This window comes from Cryptomeria japonica, chromosome 2, assembly GCF_030272615.1.
Source record: "Cryptomeria japonica chromosome 2, Sugi_1.0, whole genome shotgun sequence".
NCBI classification, from domain to species: Eukaryota; Viridiplantae; Streptophyta; class Pinopsida; order Cupressales; family Cupressaceae; genus Cryptomeria; species Cryptomeria japonica.
The window spans coordinates 480,600,189-480,617,859 of record NC_081406.1 but is presented as its reverse complement, the minus strand read 5'-3'; positions in this window follow the sequence as shown (position 1 = coordinate 480,617,859).

Sequence of the window (17,671 nt, the reverse complement as noted above, 5' to 3'; positions counted from 1 at the left end):
CTGACACATGCACATTTCATCTTCCAGTAGGGGAGCTGATGGTTACACTCGAGGATGTGTACCGTATACTTTGTCTTCCTATCAGAGGAGCGACTGTTACATACGCGACCAATCGGTCAGTGGAGGATCATAAGAGGGAGCAGGTATATTGCATAGGGAGAGTCATGCCGAGCGAGATGAGAGGTTGCATCATGGTCAGCTGGCTCCTACATCCTACAGGGGAGGTACCCCTTCTGAGACGCCTTATGATCGCCATCATAGCACTAGTCGTCTGCCCTAATGGGCGAGGCACACACATGCATGGGGGTCTCACATGGTGCATCAGAGTGAAGGAGAGACACAGGAGAGTGTATGCTTGGGGTCGGAGTATGCTTGCACATCTCTATCACGACCTTGAGGAGTATGTATTTGGACAGGGTTACAGTTTGATGACATGCACACTTCTGCAGGTATGGATTTTAGAGCACTTCACATGCACCAGGCCTGTTGGCTTTCCGCTGAGTACGGCTAGCGAGCGACCTAGGGTGTTTTCTTATCCACTTACCAGCGAGTGGAGATTTGGAGATCTGTTATATTGGAGAGTGATTTTTGATAGACTGACAGCTGAGGTGACAGTGTGGAGACCTTACCTGCGGATGCACAGATGGGATGGGATGGAGAGACAGTTAGCATGCTTATAGAGGAACCGCCTACTGCAGGGACGATATTCACACATCATAGTCCCTTTCTAATTTGACCGAGTACGGAGGCAGTTCGAGCTAGAGCAGTGTGTTCCAGCCGATGTGCCCATCTATACTCGACACTCACAGGTCCTTCCCAGACCTAGAGCAGTAGCGAGACCGATGATAGATGACATCGAGACTACAGATATAGAGGGATCTGATCAGGATGTAGTCACTGATTATTCTGCAGAGCCTGGAGCATAGCGCAGGTATGTCTCATAGTTTATGAGATCATATCTAGGTCCTATCTTTCCACTGGATCACCCGATAGGCCATCTAGGCCCATGGAGACATGGAGACCAAGATGAGGACCAGGGATCCAGGTCAGAGGAGCTAGAGGAGGGAGGGGGTCATGAGGAGGTGGGAGATCCTGATCCACCTACAGGAAATCAACCCAGTGCCGAGGAGGAGGAGGACACAGATAGAGATGAGGACGAGGAGGAGAGAACTGATGATGAGGAGAACGAGGATGCAGATGAGGATGAGGATGCAGATGAGGATAGAGATGATGAGGAGGAGTCAGATGCAGCTCCTCACCATTCAGGGGATGATACCATAGCTCTGGATCCTCCTCTTATTCTCCAATAGGGGGAACATGAGGCGATACGGAGACCTGTTCCTAGTACCGTCCAGCCTACACCCATCGTGCATAGATTAGTCGAGCGAGGGGAGCCTAGTAGATCCCAATCACAGATGCTACCGTATCATGATCCCTACTGGCATGAGGGAGACCCAGGTATAGTAGGTTTAAATTGATTATTAATGTTTTGATGATATAGAATGGTACTAATACAAAAATCTATTCTACTACCATAGCTAATGTGCAGGAGTGGTGTTCCCTGATTCAGGAGGCAGTGACAGACATTTCCACGATAGCACAGATCCCCAGTTCCTCACAGATTGCCTATAGGCCTTAGGGGAACACGGGTCAGCATGAGGACTTGTTTTCCCCATTCCGAGTTCAGGTAGACATATGGAGGGAGAGAGAGAGAGTCCTATCAGAGGACCTTCAGTGGATGCGGTGAGATCTAGCAGCAGCTCAGGCCGAGGCTACCACCTATCGCACGATCCTTATGGATAGGGATCGTAGGAGTTCCTCTCGGAGTCACTCACGGTCTGTATCGCGCTACACACCCATGGGTCCACCTTCACGGCCAGATCAGGAGGGAGCGTCCAGTCGACACTCTCCAGCCACTAGTCCTAGGGATAGGAGATGATTTTATGATGTAGGAGAGGTCACATTTTGGATGTATAGTGACCTATATTTGTATACGATCCACATATATATATGTATATATACATGCTTCTCTTTTGTCTCAAATGTGTTATCTTTAATGCTTAAAACAATGTATATTTTGCTTTGATTAAATCTAATACATTTGGTAAATGTACATGTATGTTCAGAATTTAATTTCCATGCGATTGATTTCTCAATGCACCATGATTAAATTGATACATGTGTGACTTAATTTAATCAAGTACTACATTGATGATAGGGAAGAAATATGCATTAAGTCTAAGAATCATATAACTAACGTGATTTAATTTTGAACTTAAACACAACATGATACGATTCTACTTAACACATAAAGACACTGTATAATATGCTAGCATAATGGAAATGTAAATCTTTTACAACTTACATAAATGAATTCAAGACAAACTATGAAGTAAGGAAACACGCTTGTCAAGAACGAAGCAATATAGATTAAACATCATAACATTTAATTCTATTTTGCTCTAATTAGGAGATACTAACATATTACCCAATGTTGAAGAACTGAAAAGAAGATAAATAAGGAATGAAGAATTAAGCATAATATCTACGCAAGTGCATAGCATTTATAGGTTCTTTAAGAGGCGTACCGTCTACATCCGCTATTTTGTAAGCACCTAATCCATAATCCTCAATAACGATATATGGTCCAAGCCAATTAGGACTAACTTTTCCCTTTTTTGCAGGTAAGGCATTCACATTGCGTTGATTCTCATAAAGGACTAAGTCACCTACTGAGAAGGAACGTTGAATAACCTTATCATTATAGCTTCGTTGTAGAGTTTTGTGATACGCTTGAATATGCTCAAGAGCGTTTATACGCTGTTCATCAAGCATCTCAAGCTGTTGAAGTCGTTGTTCTCTATAAGAGTCACCATGTACTATACCTTTGAGAGAAATCCTAAGTGATGGAATCTCTAGCTCTAAAGGCATAATAGCATCAGCACCATAAACAAGATTATAAGGAGAAGTTCCCGTAGCAATTCGCACACTCGTTCGGTAGGCCCAAAGAGCATAGATTAGCTGGTTACTCCAATCCTTACCATGCTTATTCATAGTTTTGCGAAGAATTTGTTCGATTATTTTATTGGATGATTCGGCTTGACCATTTGACTGAGGATAGTATGGTGTAGAAAATCGATGTTTGATATGATACTTCTCGAGGAATTTCTTCACGTCCTTGTTCTTAAATGATGTCCCATTATCTGAGATTATAGTAGAAGGTATCCCGAATCGAGAAATGATGTTTTCTAGAAGAAATTGACAAATCACTTTAGCAGTGGTAGAGCGAAGGGGAATAGCTTCTACCCACTTCGTAAAGTAATCTGTTGCAGTTATAATGAAGGTGTGTCCTTGAGATGAAGGAGGAGAGATTTTACCAATAAGATCCAAACCCCATGCGGAAAAAGGCTAAGAAGCTACTTGAGAACGGAGTTCTTGGGCAGGAGCATGAATCAGATTATTATGTTGTTGACATTGATGACATTTCTTAACAAATGAAAAAGAATCCTTCTGCATAGTTTGCCAATAGTATCCCATACGAAGCAATCTATGAACCAAGGATTTGCCTCCAAAATGCCCCCCACAGGCACCTGAATGTGCCTCTTCAAGAGCAACGTGGATTTCCGATTTGTTAAGACAGCGAAGGAGAAGACCATCATAACCCCTTCGATAAAGGATATTAGAAAGAATGATATATCTAGCAGACAGCTTGCGGATTCTAGCCCTAGTGTTTCTATTAGCGGAATCAGGAAAGGTACCATCAGTCAAATATCTTACGATATGCAAGTACCATTCATTTGAGTCTATAAAGTCACAACATGTTACCAGACTAGGATCGTCTACAATAGCTGGAGAAATAAGGTTGTGAATAACAAATTTAAGATCAACCACAGGGTCCTCTAAAGATACAAGAGAAGCCACACATGCCATTGCATCCGCATGTCGATTATCTTTTCGAGGAACAGGTTCCATGGTATAAGAATCAAATTTTTGTAATAAAGAAATGGCAAGGTCTTTATATTGTGATAATTTGTCTTGTTTTGCTTGATATATTCCTGTTACTTGTCTTATAATCAATTGCGAATCTCCATAGATATGTATGTGTTTTATGTTCAGAGCTAAGGCTGCTTTTATTCCTGCTATAAGAGCCTCATACTCAGCAATGTTATTGGTACACAGGAAATTTAGACGATAGGATAAGGGAATGGGTTTCTTTGTAGGAGAAATCAGAACAACACCTGCCCCCGATCCCATACGACACTTAGAGCCATCAAAGTATAACTCCCAAGTTTCATCTTTCTTTATAGAAAGAATGAAGTCATCAGGAAAAGACTCAGAGTTAGGGAAGGAGAAAGGTGAAGGGGCCTCAACTAGGTGATCGGTCAACACTTTCCCTTTAATTGCTCTTTGTGAAACAAATTTAAGGTCAAATTCAGTTAACATCATAACCCACTTAGCTAGACGTCCTGATAAATTAGTTTTAGAGAAAAGATGCTTCAACGGATCAAACTTTACCATGACGTGGACTTCTAAGTTTAAGAGATAATGTCTCAATTTCTGAGTCGCAAACACCAACGCCAAGCATTGTCTTTCTATTGCAGAATATCGGGTCTCATAATCGAGTAAGGTATGACTTATGTAATAAACCGGACATTCTTTACCATCTTTATCATGTTGTGCCAATAATGCTGCAAGAGCATGAGAGGAAGCAGCTGTATACAGAAGGAAGGGTTTGGAAGGTTCGGTAGGTTGAAGAATAGGAGGACTAGCCAAATACACTTTTAAATCTTCAAATGCTTGCTGACAATCCTCATTCCATTGAAAAGTGATATCCTTTTTAAGGAGTTGAGTAAAAGGAAAGGTACGATCCGCAAGTTGAGACACGAACCTACGAATGGCTTGAATCTTTCCTTGTAAGCTTTTAAGTTGAGACACATTTCTAGGAGGTGGCATGTTGACAATAGCATCTATTTTCTTAGTGTCCACCTCAATCCCACGATGCGAAACTATGAATCCTAATAGTTTTCCACTATCCACACCAAAAACACATTTTCAGGGATTCAAGCGCATGTGATATTTACGAATTCTTTCAAAGATTTGACGAAGGATTTTAATATGATCCATGCGAAGAAAGGATTTGGCTAAAATGTCATCAACAGAATCCTCTAAAATCTTATGCATATAATCATGAAAGATAAGGGTCATCACTCGTTGATAAGTTGCACCGGCATTTTTAAGTCCAAAGGGCATCATTATCCAACAAAACGTACCCCAAGGAGTGGTGAAAGCGGTTTTGAATTGATCTTGAGGGTTGATAAAAATTTGATTGTATCCTGAAAAACCATCCATGAAGGATAACAAGGCATGTCCTGCCGTAGAATCAACTATCATGTCAATGTTTGGAAGAGGAAAATCATCTTTTAAAGAAGCCTTATTTAAATCCTGAAAGTCGGTACACATTCTTATTTTGTTATCTGGTTTAGCCACAGCGACAATATTTGAAATCCATGGGGAATAATCAATAGGGCGGATAAATCCAGCCTCCAATAACTTTTCAATCTCAGCCTTAACAAGCAGAGCCACCTTAGGATTCATTTTTTGAATCTTTTGTTTCACGGGCTTAGCATCAGGAACTAAGACAATGTTATGAGTAACAATCTTAGGATCTATACCAGGCATGTCAGAGTATGTCCAAGCAAAGATCTCGGGGAATTCATGCATTAAATCTTCATATTGTTTTTGTTCCTCTCCATCCAAACATTTTCCAATTTTAATAACTTTCTCTTTATTGCAAGGGTCCATCTTAACATCAATGGTGTCACTTATGAGAAGATTACTTTGTTGAGGAGTATCCTTTAGCTGAGGGAATTCTTTCACAATCTCATCATTATCCGTCTCTTTTCCAAAGTAGGCTTCAGTGTTCAAACAATAAGGGAGTCCCCTATTGTGATGATAATGAGGAAGAGTGTCATATGCTCCTAAAAATTCAGCTAAAGCATCATCAGTAGGGAAAACGTCAAAAGCACAAGCACACGAAGGATCCCCATCAATATACTTAGGGTGTTGCATTGATAGAGATGTAGAAATAACATTAACACTAATGCATGGTCTTTTAGAAGCTTTAGTCCGCTTGCAGGGATTATAGCCAAGTCCAAAGGCATAACTGTGAAAATTAGTCTCTAGAGGAACTTTTATCCCTTGTTCATGAGCACCGCAACCATTTCCATGATACCCATGCTTAGCAAAAATGCGAAAACCACGACCATAACGACTAGCCATTTCAGGAAGAGAAGGTGGTTTTTCATAAGATAAAGAATCAAACTCTTCATAATTAGAGGTGTGAGGAGAAGAAGTTTGAGAAGCGGCCACAAAATTATTACTCATAGGTTCGGGTAAGATTGATTGATTTTTAGCTTCTTCCTTCTTTTCAACTTTAAGATCTCTAGAAGGAACCTTATATTCACCTACAAAGGTGGGATTAAAATCAAGAGATCCCCAATCGTCTTCTTCGAGGATCTTCCCAGGATCAAAATCCTTCTTATGTGTAGTTTCAAGTTGAGAAGAATCTTCTTCAAGAGCTCCACACTCATCCGAAGAATTTTGATCATCGGAGAGCGAGGATTCACCGATAGGTATCTTATTTAAAGAGTCATCACTAGATGAGGACGGCTTAGAAGAACCCCCCTTGGAAGTAGATGTTTGCAAACAAGCTTGAAAATTAGTATCACCTATCAAGGTATATGTCTTATTGTTATAAATAAATTTAACTTGTCTATGCAATGTAGAGGGGACAGCTTGCATACTGTGAATCCAAGGTCTCCCTAGTAGCAAGTTGTATGTTAGATTTCCCGACATAACATGGATAGGTGTAGGCAAAGTTACAGGCCCCACTGTGATGGGTAAGGTGATAGTACCTAATGAAGTTTTAGCCACATTATCAAAGCCTTGAATAGGATGAGAGTCCGGTTCAATTAGGGATGTATCCACATTCATCTTATGCAAAAGATTAATGCTACACACATTGAGACCAGAACCATTATCCACTAGTGTTCATCTTATAGCAGTGTCTTTCATGATAACCACAATCATCAAGGGACCATATTGTTGTTGGATTTCACTAGTAGGCAACTCATCTTGGGTAAACACAATTTGAGCTTTAGGATTCATCACAGAGTTAACCAAAGATGCTATATTACTAGATGTATTTGGTGGAGGAACATTCAAATATTTCAAGACATCTTGTAACATTCCATGATGAGCGGAAGAAGTTTGAATCAAATCCCAAAGGGATATCTTAGCAGGGGTAGCTTTAAGTTGTTCTATGAGATCATATTCCTTACTAAGAACTTGCGAAATACGGGGAGCTTGTGGAAGAATCGGTTGAGGATTCGGAAGAGAAACTGGGATAATAGGAGGAGGACTAGGCTGCCTATTATTATTTCTGGTATGATAAGTATGGGCAACCGCATGATAACTCTCTCTAGTTATTTGCTTGGCATAACTATAAGGACTTATAGGTTTTCTTCCTTGCACAATGATGATTGGTTTATTTGGAGTACGAAAGGAATCATGATCATACCCTCCTTGGACAGTAAGGAGAGGTGATTTAGGAACTTGAAAGGTGGGAGAAGGATAAGCTCCTTGGACTTCAAAGAGAGGCTTTTTATGCTCATTCAAGTTTATCATGTTAACTAATTTAGAAGTCTTGTTCTTGTTTAAATATTTCGATAAAGCCAAAAAGTCATCAAGAGCATCATCCAACAAAGCATGATCATATCTATTAAAAGGTTTATCTTTTGATTCAAAAGGAGACATCTCCTCATAGAGGGGATTGTTGAAAACAACCATGTTACTAGATTTAGTGGAAGAGTTGATAGGAATGTACCCTTGAGAGGACTCATTCAACTTATCTTTCTCATCGCAACGAAATGGCATAGTAACAAGGTTTATGAGTTTTTGGTAAAATGAAGGTTTGGTATCTTTAGGGTTCAAAAACTCATCTAAAGCTTCATCTAATTCATCTTGGCTATACTCATAATAATCATCATAAGCATGAACATTTTGCAAATAAAAGTCTGACATTCTGAAATAAAAGTTGCATAAAATTTAAACATACAATGTAAAGAAACACACTCTTTTTTTTCTTTTTTTCTTTTAATGAAAATGAAATGAAAACACACTAAATCTAGATCTAGATCTAACAAATGCAATGCAAGAAGAAGCAATGATAGTTTCACGTTGGGTTCACCAAAATGTGTGGGGGAAAAAGCGAGACTAGGTTATCATGCCCTAATCCTACCTCTTGTCACACATTACGGAATACGAAAGAGCCTAGAGGTATCGCACAATTGGCTACTTCTTTTTGTGAAAGAGAGAGCCATGAGCTACCTATTAGGGTTTCTATTCCTTTGTTGTAATTGAAAGGTAAGATTATGCAAGTCCAATTCCTAACCCTAAAATGTAAGTATGAACTAACAACAAGATTGCAGAATTGAACTTAGACAATGGAAAGCTGTAAACACAAGGATAAAATAAGAATGCAAATGCGTACCCGAAGTCAAAATTGGACTGAAAATGTTCGGGATGGGGGCGCGGGTGCCACTGTCTTGATTCTGCACCTGAAACTGCACCGGAAACTGCTGTTTTGCACTCTGGAACACTATCTAAAACTGTCAAAAATACTGTCTGTCCGGAGGACCAAGGCGCCCAAAGCCTCTGTCCCAGGGACCAGGGCGCCCAGCGCCCCTGTCCTGGCAGGACCAGGGCACCCAGTGCCCCTGTCCCAATCTTTTGCTCTGTAATTTGATGCAGAGTGCTGTCTCGACCTGTTCTCTCCGGATCTGTATCCTGCGGCGTCGTCCGAGTCCCGAAACCTGCACTTATATCTGAAAAAGGGTGTATGGGCGGCTATATAGGGTTTTGCCTTAGTCAAACCCCCGCTTCGGTGATTTCCACCTCCACAAATAGCCAAGTTGTTTTGTAAAATGTATTGTGTGTGCAGACCTAGTGTGTGTGCAAGGTCCTAAAATGCAAGAAAGCAAACTAGAGCAACCTAGAAAGTAAACCCTAATTGCTTGTAAATGATAATGTAAATGATAATGTAAATTCTCTAAATCAAGATGCAAAGTGATCTAAAGCATGAATAAATGAGATATTGAAGCTTATGCAAAGACATGAAAACAACATGAAATCATACCCAACCCTCAAGGGAGAGGTACAAGCCAATCTTCAGTCGGTAATCTCCCATTATTCTTCAATGTCTTCCAAGCCCTAAATGGATGAATGAAATTGATAAATGCTTGATAGAGGGCTGTTGTAAGGTGTTGAAGTCTTCAAAGATCTGCTCTTTCACTGCATATGAGGTTCCTGGAAACAAAAATTCAATCCTTTCAAATGAAGAAAGAGAGCTCTTATGTATGAAACCCTAGGTCGCAATTTCATCTTTTGGCCGACCTAGAGATTGAATATCCCGCCAATTTCTTGGGGTTAAGCTTTATTTTATGATTGGATCGCGCTCCCAAAATTTCAAGAAAAATGTCCGGGACCGTGTGCACTCCGGGCGCCACGGTCCCGACAACTTTTCACCAAACTTTCAGGGCCGTCAGATATGATGATTTTAGAGAGAATCCCGAAGTTACAGGTGATTTCGAGATGTTTTGACCCCCGAAATCAAGCCCCCAAGTTCGAAATAGGACTTAATTAGGGTTTTTGATCAGATGATGTATTGGAGGAATAAAATGAAAAGGGGCACACTTTAACGAAAGGGCCCGACTTTATGATGTGAAGGATGATGAAATATGACCTTTAGACCTAATTAATTTGATTAATTAAGTGCTAAAGGAGCAATGCAATGCAAAATGTAAAATGCACTAAGGCAGGTGCTAAACTAGGTGTGAAATTGTACCACCCTAGCAAGTGCGTACAATTTACGACGCTACAACAATGAAGATCAAGTAGCTATCATGAAAGAAGACTTGTCTATTGCAAAACAAAAGATGAAGTTAGAAAGAAGACAAGAGAAACTCAGAATTCAGAGAAAAGAGGTGTATGCAAAAAAAAAAGGGAATGACAAAAATAGAGAAGCAATGCCACAAGAAGTGCAAACAAAAATTAGATATAAAAGAACCATAGGAGAACTAAGAGGTAGTCAAGTTGGACTAACTATTAGTCCAGAAGAAGTTGAGTTTGAAAGGAGACAAAATCTATGAAAAGAATCTACTTCATCATGTGCACAAATATGTCAACTTCTAAATGCAAATGAGGTTAACCAAGAAGGAATTTGCAGCATCAAAGATGTGTGTGTGGATATAATCCATTCATTTAAGGGACAAACATCAGTTGAAGAACCACTTGAGTGTGAACTACAAAATGCTAATATAAATTTTGTTAAGACTAATTCGGAAACGCTTGAGAAAGACAATTCTCACAAACATTTAATCTATGACAATATATTCTACGCCAAACTATGATCATTATGTCATGAACATTGAAATACCTAATGATGATAGTGATTATGATTTACCCCTTCTACATCTTGAACTAATTGATTGGGATAATTTAGACAACCCCAAATTGAATGTCTTTTCCAATGATCATGACTTAGCTGTATACATTAACATTGTTGAACCCATCCATCATAAGATATCTTCCATTGCAGAATCAAGTGATGTTTCTCGTAATCAGGAGAATGCCAAACTTTCCAGTCGCAAAAATGAAATAAAACAAGGAAAGAGACCTATTGTTGAAAACCATTTCATGGCAACATTAGATCAATCAAAAGAGAAAACAAAGGGCGTATATGATGGTGAGAACCTCCTTGAGGTGCCAGAAGATGGAAAGTTTGACATTCTTCCTGCATATTTTCAAGAGAGATTTGCTATCCTGATAGAACCACTAGAAGAAGTAAACATTGATACATCAAAAGATCCTAAAATACTTCATTTTTCTGCCTCATTATCAGAAAGAGAGAGGAAAGAGTACATGGAATTCTTTAAGCAAAGACAAATAAATTTTGCTTGGTCTTATGCAGATATGCTAGGACTTAACCCAGATCTTATCATGCATCATCTTAATGTGGATTTAAAAGAAAAACCTATTAAGCAGAAGCTAAGAAAGATGCATCTGCATATTGCTCTCCTTGTCAAAACCGAGCTCAAGAAACTATTAGAAGTGGGTTTCATAAGACCAGTTGCTTATCCAGAATGGGTCTCAAGTATCGTACCAGTATCAAAACTAGATAAGAGCATAAGAGTCTACACAGATTTCAGAGATCTGAATAAAGCATGTCCAAAAGATGATTTCCCGCTACCAAACATTGATATCATAGTGGACTTATCAGCAGGCCATGAGATGTTTTCATTAATGGATGGCTTCTCAGGATATAATCAAATAAGAATCGCACCTAAAGATCAAGAGAAGACAACTTTCACCTGTGCATGAGGAACATACTGCTGGAATGTTATGCCATTTGGGCTTAAGAATGTAGGAGCAACTTATAAAAGGGCTATGATGACAATTTTTCATGATATGATGCATACATTCATGGAAGACTATGTCGATGACATACTTGCAAAATCTCACACAAGAAAAGAACATTTGAACATTTTAAGCAAGATTTTTGACAGGTTGTAAAGATATCAATTGAGATTAAATCCAAAGAAATGTGCATTTGGAGTAACCTCTGGAAAGCTCCTTGGGTACATTATATCAGCTCTTGGCATTGAAGTAGATCCTAGAAAAGTTAAAGCTATCATGGAGATGGAGTCACCTAAGAATATAAGTCAATTGCAATCTTTACAAGGAAGGTTGCAATTAATCAGGAGATTTGTTTCTCAATTGGTCGATAGATGTCTTCCATTTACCCATCTTTTACATAAAAATGTTCTATTCAAATGGGATACAAAATGTGAAGAAGCTTTCTTGCAAATAAAATAATATCTTATGAGTCCTCCAGTACTGATATCACCAACCAAGGGGAAACCATTTTTACTCTATGTCTTAGCAACAAGTGTATCATTAGGCGCTCTCCTAGCTCAACATGATGATGAAGGAAAAGAAAGAGCAGTTTATTATATCAGCAGAACACTTGTTGGCTATGAGTTAAATTATTCCTCAATTGAAAAGATATGTCTAGCAGTTGTATTTGCAACCTAGAAGCTGTGACATTATATGTTGATTCATTCTATAAAACTAATAGCAAAGATAGATCCTCTCAAATATCTATTGAGCAAGTCAACATTGACAGGGAGACTAGCCAAATGGGTTATGATACTAAGTGAATTTGACATAGAATATGTTGACCGAAAAGCTATCAAGGGACAAGTTATCACTGATTAATTGGCTGATGCACCTTTACAAAATAACATGGCTTTGTACATCGAATTTCTTGATGCAAATATCTTGACAGTAAGTACAAACTTTTGGGGATTGTGCTTCGATGGTTGTTATACCCAATATGGTTCAGGCGCAGGAATCTTTTTCATCACATCTCAAGGACACACAATTTTGAAATCGTATAGACTGTGATTTCCATGCACCAATAATACTGCAGAGTATGAAGCATTAGCTATAGGGCTTAAAATGGCCATTGAATGGAATGTCAAAGAACTACATGTCTATAGTGATTCACAACTCGTCATAAATCAAATAAATGATGAATATCAAACAAAGGATGACAATCTTATGCCATACAAATAGTTGATAGAGGAATTTAAAGGACACTTTAAAGAAATCACATTCACCCAGATTCCCAGAAATGAGAATAAAGCAGCAGATGCGATGGCTACAATAGCATCTCTCTTGAAAAATAAAGAGAATCAATAGCGTTACGAATTTCTCGTGGAAGATATCTTAACCCCTACTATCCAATCCCAGCATACCTATCGAATTTTCCATATATCAGGAACTAGTGAATCCTTATACGATCAAACCTACCAATATTTGAAAGATCATATCCTTCCTCTAGAATTATCTCGTAATCAATGAAGAAACTTTATCCGTCAGTCCTCTTGCTATACCATTATTGCTAATATCCTATATAGGCATGGTCTAGATGGTACATTGTTGAGATGTCTTGAAAAAGACGAATCTGAGAGAGTTCTTAATGACATTCATGCAGGTATTTGCAGTACATGCTCAAGTGGTTTAACATTGGCTAAGAAACTTATTTGTATGGGTTACTTTTGGCCTACTATGGAAAGAGATTCATTCACCTATGCTAGAAAATGTAAACAATGTCAGATCCATGGAAATATAATCCATGCACCAACACAAGAGTTATATCCTATGACGGGATCATGGCCATTGTCACAGTGGGGCCTTGATTTGGTAGGAAAGATCAATCCCTCATCTTCTAATGGACATAAGTTCATTCTGATAGCTATTGAATATTTTACTAAGTGGATTGAAGCAGTGCCTTTAACAACAGTGATAGGAAAACAAATATCATTATTCATCTTGAATTATATAATCTGTCGCTATGGCATTCCTATGACCATTATCACTGATAATGGAAGACCATTCAAAAATCAAGATGTGAAAGAACTATGTGAACAGTTTCATATCCAACATAGGTTCTCTACTCCATATTATCCACAGGGAAATGGTCAAGCTGAGGCATCAAACAAAACTATCTTGAAAATCTTGAAGAAAACAGTAAATGAAGCTGGAAAAGACTGGCACATTCAGCTAAATCCTACTCTTTAGGCATACCGAACTAGCATCCACACTCCAACAGGGGCAACTCCATATTGTTTGGTCTATGGATCAGAAGCTATATTACCTATAGAAGTAGAGATACCTTCTCTACGTGTATCCTTGCATGATCTTATACTAGAAGAAGAACAATGAGTCTCTCGACTCCAAGAACTAGAACTAATTCAGGAACATCGCCAAAATGCAACAGAATATTTGAAAGTATACCAACAAAGAATGGCAAGAAGCTATAACCACATAGTCAAGCCACATATTTTCTAGATTGGAGGTATAGTTCTAAGGGAGAATCCAAGAAATCAGCAAGACCGATAAAAGAAGGGAAAATTTGAACCAAATTGGCTAGGACCTTTTGTCATAGTAGCAACATATGGATCAAGAGCATACAAGTTATCTACCCCTGAAGGTGATTGTTTTGATGAACCTATCAATTATATCCATCTCAATAAATTCTATGCTTGAGATATAAAGTCTTGAAAAAAAAATCAATAAAAAGCATATAAAGTCTTGAAAAAATCAATAAAAAGCATATAAAATCCAAAAAACTACAATAAATTTAGATGGTGAAAACCTGGTAAACATGCACTATCTAAAATGTGAGTTCCTCCATCTATGAGATCACTTTGTGCACCTATCCACTCCATCCTATCGCATATATCATTGCTATCTATCACTAGCTTATCCATTCCATCTTTTGCATCCATTGCTCTGAACCATTTACCAAGAAATATGCAGCTTACCAACAGTTAACCAATCTTTGACATACTTGTCGTAGTCACTATCTTAGATTTTATCAGCATCGATCAATCTACATTTTTATCTTGCCATAGTTTGGATCTTGATCAATTCATAAATCCATAATAATTTTTTGTTTCCACTGGGGGCAAAATCCTAATTCCTTTTGCTAAGGTGTTCTTTTGAATCTTTAAAATCCAAAAACATTCAAAAAATTTAGAAAATCCAAAAACATCTAGGGTTTTGAAATAGATAAAAAGCAACAAAGCAATGAAAATCAAGGCATTTCATAACAACTGAATTGTCAAACTTAGAAAATGAAGAATCAACTAGCAAGCTATAAAGGATTATCAAAGATCATTCATTAAGATGATTATATTAGTTAATGACCATTAGAACATGTGAATGACATGCAAGATTCAGTGTTTATATCTTGATTTTATTGCTAATCATGTACTCTATGCAACTGAAGGATACCCATGACTAGAGAAGCTATGATGGGGCATGATTATTTTCTTTGATTGTTGTCTATGGTTTATCTCTTACTACGGTATGAACTTGTCTCAGGATATGATCAGCAAAAGATCAAGGAGGATGTTCCAAGTCATGCATGAAAGGAGATAATACTTGTCTGTTCTACAAGCAATAAACAGGTCAACTTGATCCAATATATCAAGTTGCTTGTATTAACTTGCTATATAAAAATACATGTAAGAAATACTCAAGTCATCTTGAATCATTATGTCAAGTTGCTTGTATTTTATTACAACATTTTAAAGCTCAAAGATGAAATCAAACAATGTGACAAGATCGCATATGAAGAATGGTAGTATAATTTTTAGTTAGATCATTTCATTATCTCATTATTTGTCTACATTATAAGAATTCATTTTGTTAGTTACATCATAAGCATATCATTTCATTAACAGATCAACGGTCATAAATAAAGATTGAGTATACTTGGACAAACAAAAACAATTTGCATTTGATCATTATAGGTGCATTCATTTTTTAAGAATCATTTTAATCATTATTCATTTCATTTAGTTGCATTTTATCATTGCATTAATTTACATTCAAATTAAGTGCATTTCATTTATCATGTAGTGTATCATCATTATTATTTGCAATATCATTTTATAATGATCATTTAGTTGCATCTTTGTACTTAGATTCATAATCATCATAAACATTACATATAAAATAAAAAACATTCCATATAGATCATTGCATTCATAATCATTTAAGTTAGAAATCATTTCCATTTTGCATCCAAGATCATCGAAAATCAACAAAAGCATTTATCATTGCATCATCATATAAATTATCATCATAATAAAAACAAAAGATCATATCATCATCCATATAATCATTGCATCCATATAATCAAAGCATATAGATCATAAATGCATAAAGAATCATCATCAAATAGAGTAACATATAAGCATAATAATAAAGATCATCATCATATAAAGTCCATGTCTGCATATAGATCATCATAAAACAATAAAAGTCCAAGTATACAATGATATCAGATAAATAATACAAATGCCTCATCCAATGCAAATCAAGGCAAGGATGTCCTATACCACTACCACCTAACTCTATTCATCTCTATGGCTGTGGGCGAGAAGATCCTCCAGATGCATGTCTCCCATGATCACCACTCTTCTGAGGAGGTCCCATGACCCCACCACTACTAGTATCCATCAACATGGTGGTATGATAACTACCTACTCTCTGGCTCTCTGCAACTACCTCCTCATATCATCATCACTAGTAGGAAGTCTCCTTCCTAGCCTGAAATAATTCTCTAACAGTGTCAATCGAGAGAGTACCTGATCCAGCCTACTGAATGTGATCAAGAAGGCCCTGAGTATCCTATTGTCTCCTAACAGCTCTATCTCACTCAGTCATAAGATTATGCACCTGTGCTCGAAGCTGATCAATCTATGCTCTCAGACTGTCAATGGTATCATGCTTTGGTATAACCACATCTGGCATATCATGCACTAGTGCAACCTGCTTTGGTACATCCTGTTGTGGTGCATGAATCCCAATCCCCTCACCACCAACCTATCCAACTGCTGGAATCTTGATTTGAGTAACTCTCCACACCCATCATCTAATCAGGGGAACATGATCTTCAGGATCCTCATCATCTCCACCATGCACTACAATAACTTGAGGATTTGGCTGAATCTGTCCAAAATCAATGCCTCTCCCACAATCCCCATCCAGTCCAGTCACCTTGCCTCCTGTCAATGGCAACCTTCTCGGTGATCTCATACTAGTCCTGCCATGCTCTCTCCCAATCCATCCAACATCTCTCCCACCCATAGGACATGGTCTCTCAATCCTGCTAGCCAGTCCAAATGGTCCTCCATGGACTCTCAATCGACCTCCCCTCCATCTAAGTCTCCTACCATCACCACCTCCATTCCCGCCATCATCTCCACCTCCCCTAACCTTATGAGAATCTCTAAGCTCTCATCTCCATCTCCATCTCCATCTCCTAGAAACTAGATCATCTGAATCATCATCCTCATCTCCTGAGCTGGGAGGAGGATTTGTTGGATCAGTAATGCAAGGAAAAGGATGTGCTAATATGTACTGGGCATAATCTGCAGTAACCCCGGGATCAATAATATGTAATCTCATATCATAAGCCACTCTCAGAGTAGCAACAAACTCTGTATGAGCAATCTCAAATGATAATGATGGTCCCCAATCTTGCCTATCTCTATACCGCTGAGCATATATCGTCACACCAATAGGCATAGGCTAGATGATACCAAACTGTCTCAAAATCTGACCAATCAACTATCGCTCAACAATAAAAGGTGTCTGCCCAATGAGATATCTACTCTGCATAATACATGGTAATGTATGTGCGTCATCCATCCATGTCTCACAATCAAGATATGGTCTCCAAGTGATGTTGTCCAATGAATCAAGCACCCAACGCCAATACTCCATCTTACCCAGCTTATGCTGAGTAAGGATACCTGCATAGAAATATACATATGGTTGCCTCTCTCCACGAACTCTGTGATGGATAGGTCAAGTAACAACAATGTGCTCCCAGCACTAGATCTGTAATAAAGTGCATCCAGTAGATAAACTCACACTCTCATCATACACTACTTGATGAAGATCATGATATAAGTGTGCCAGCATGCAAACACCCCATGCATATCGAGTACGATGCTGGATCATACTAAGG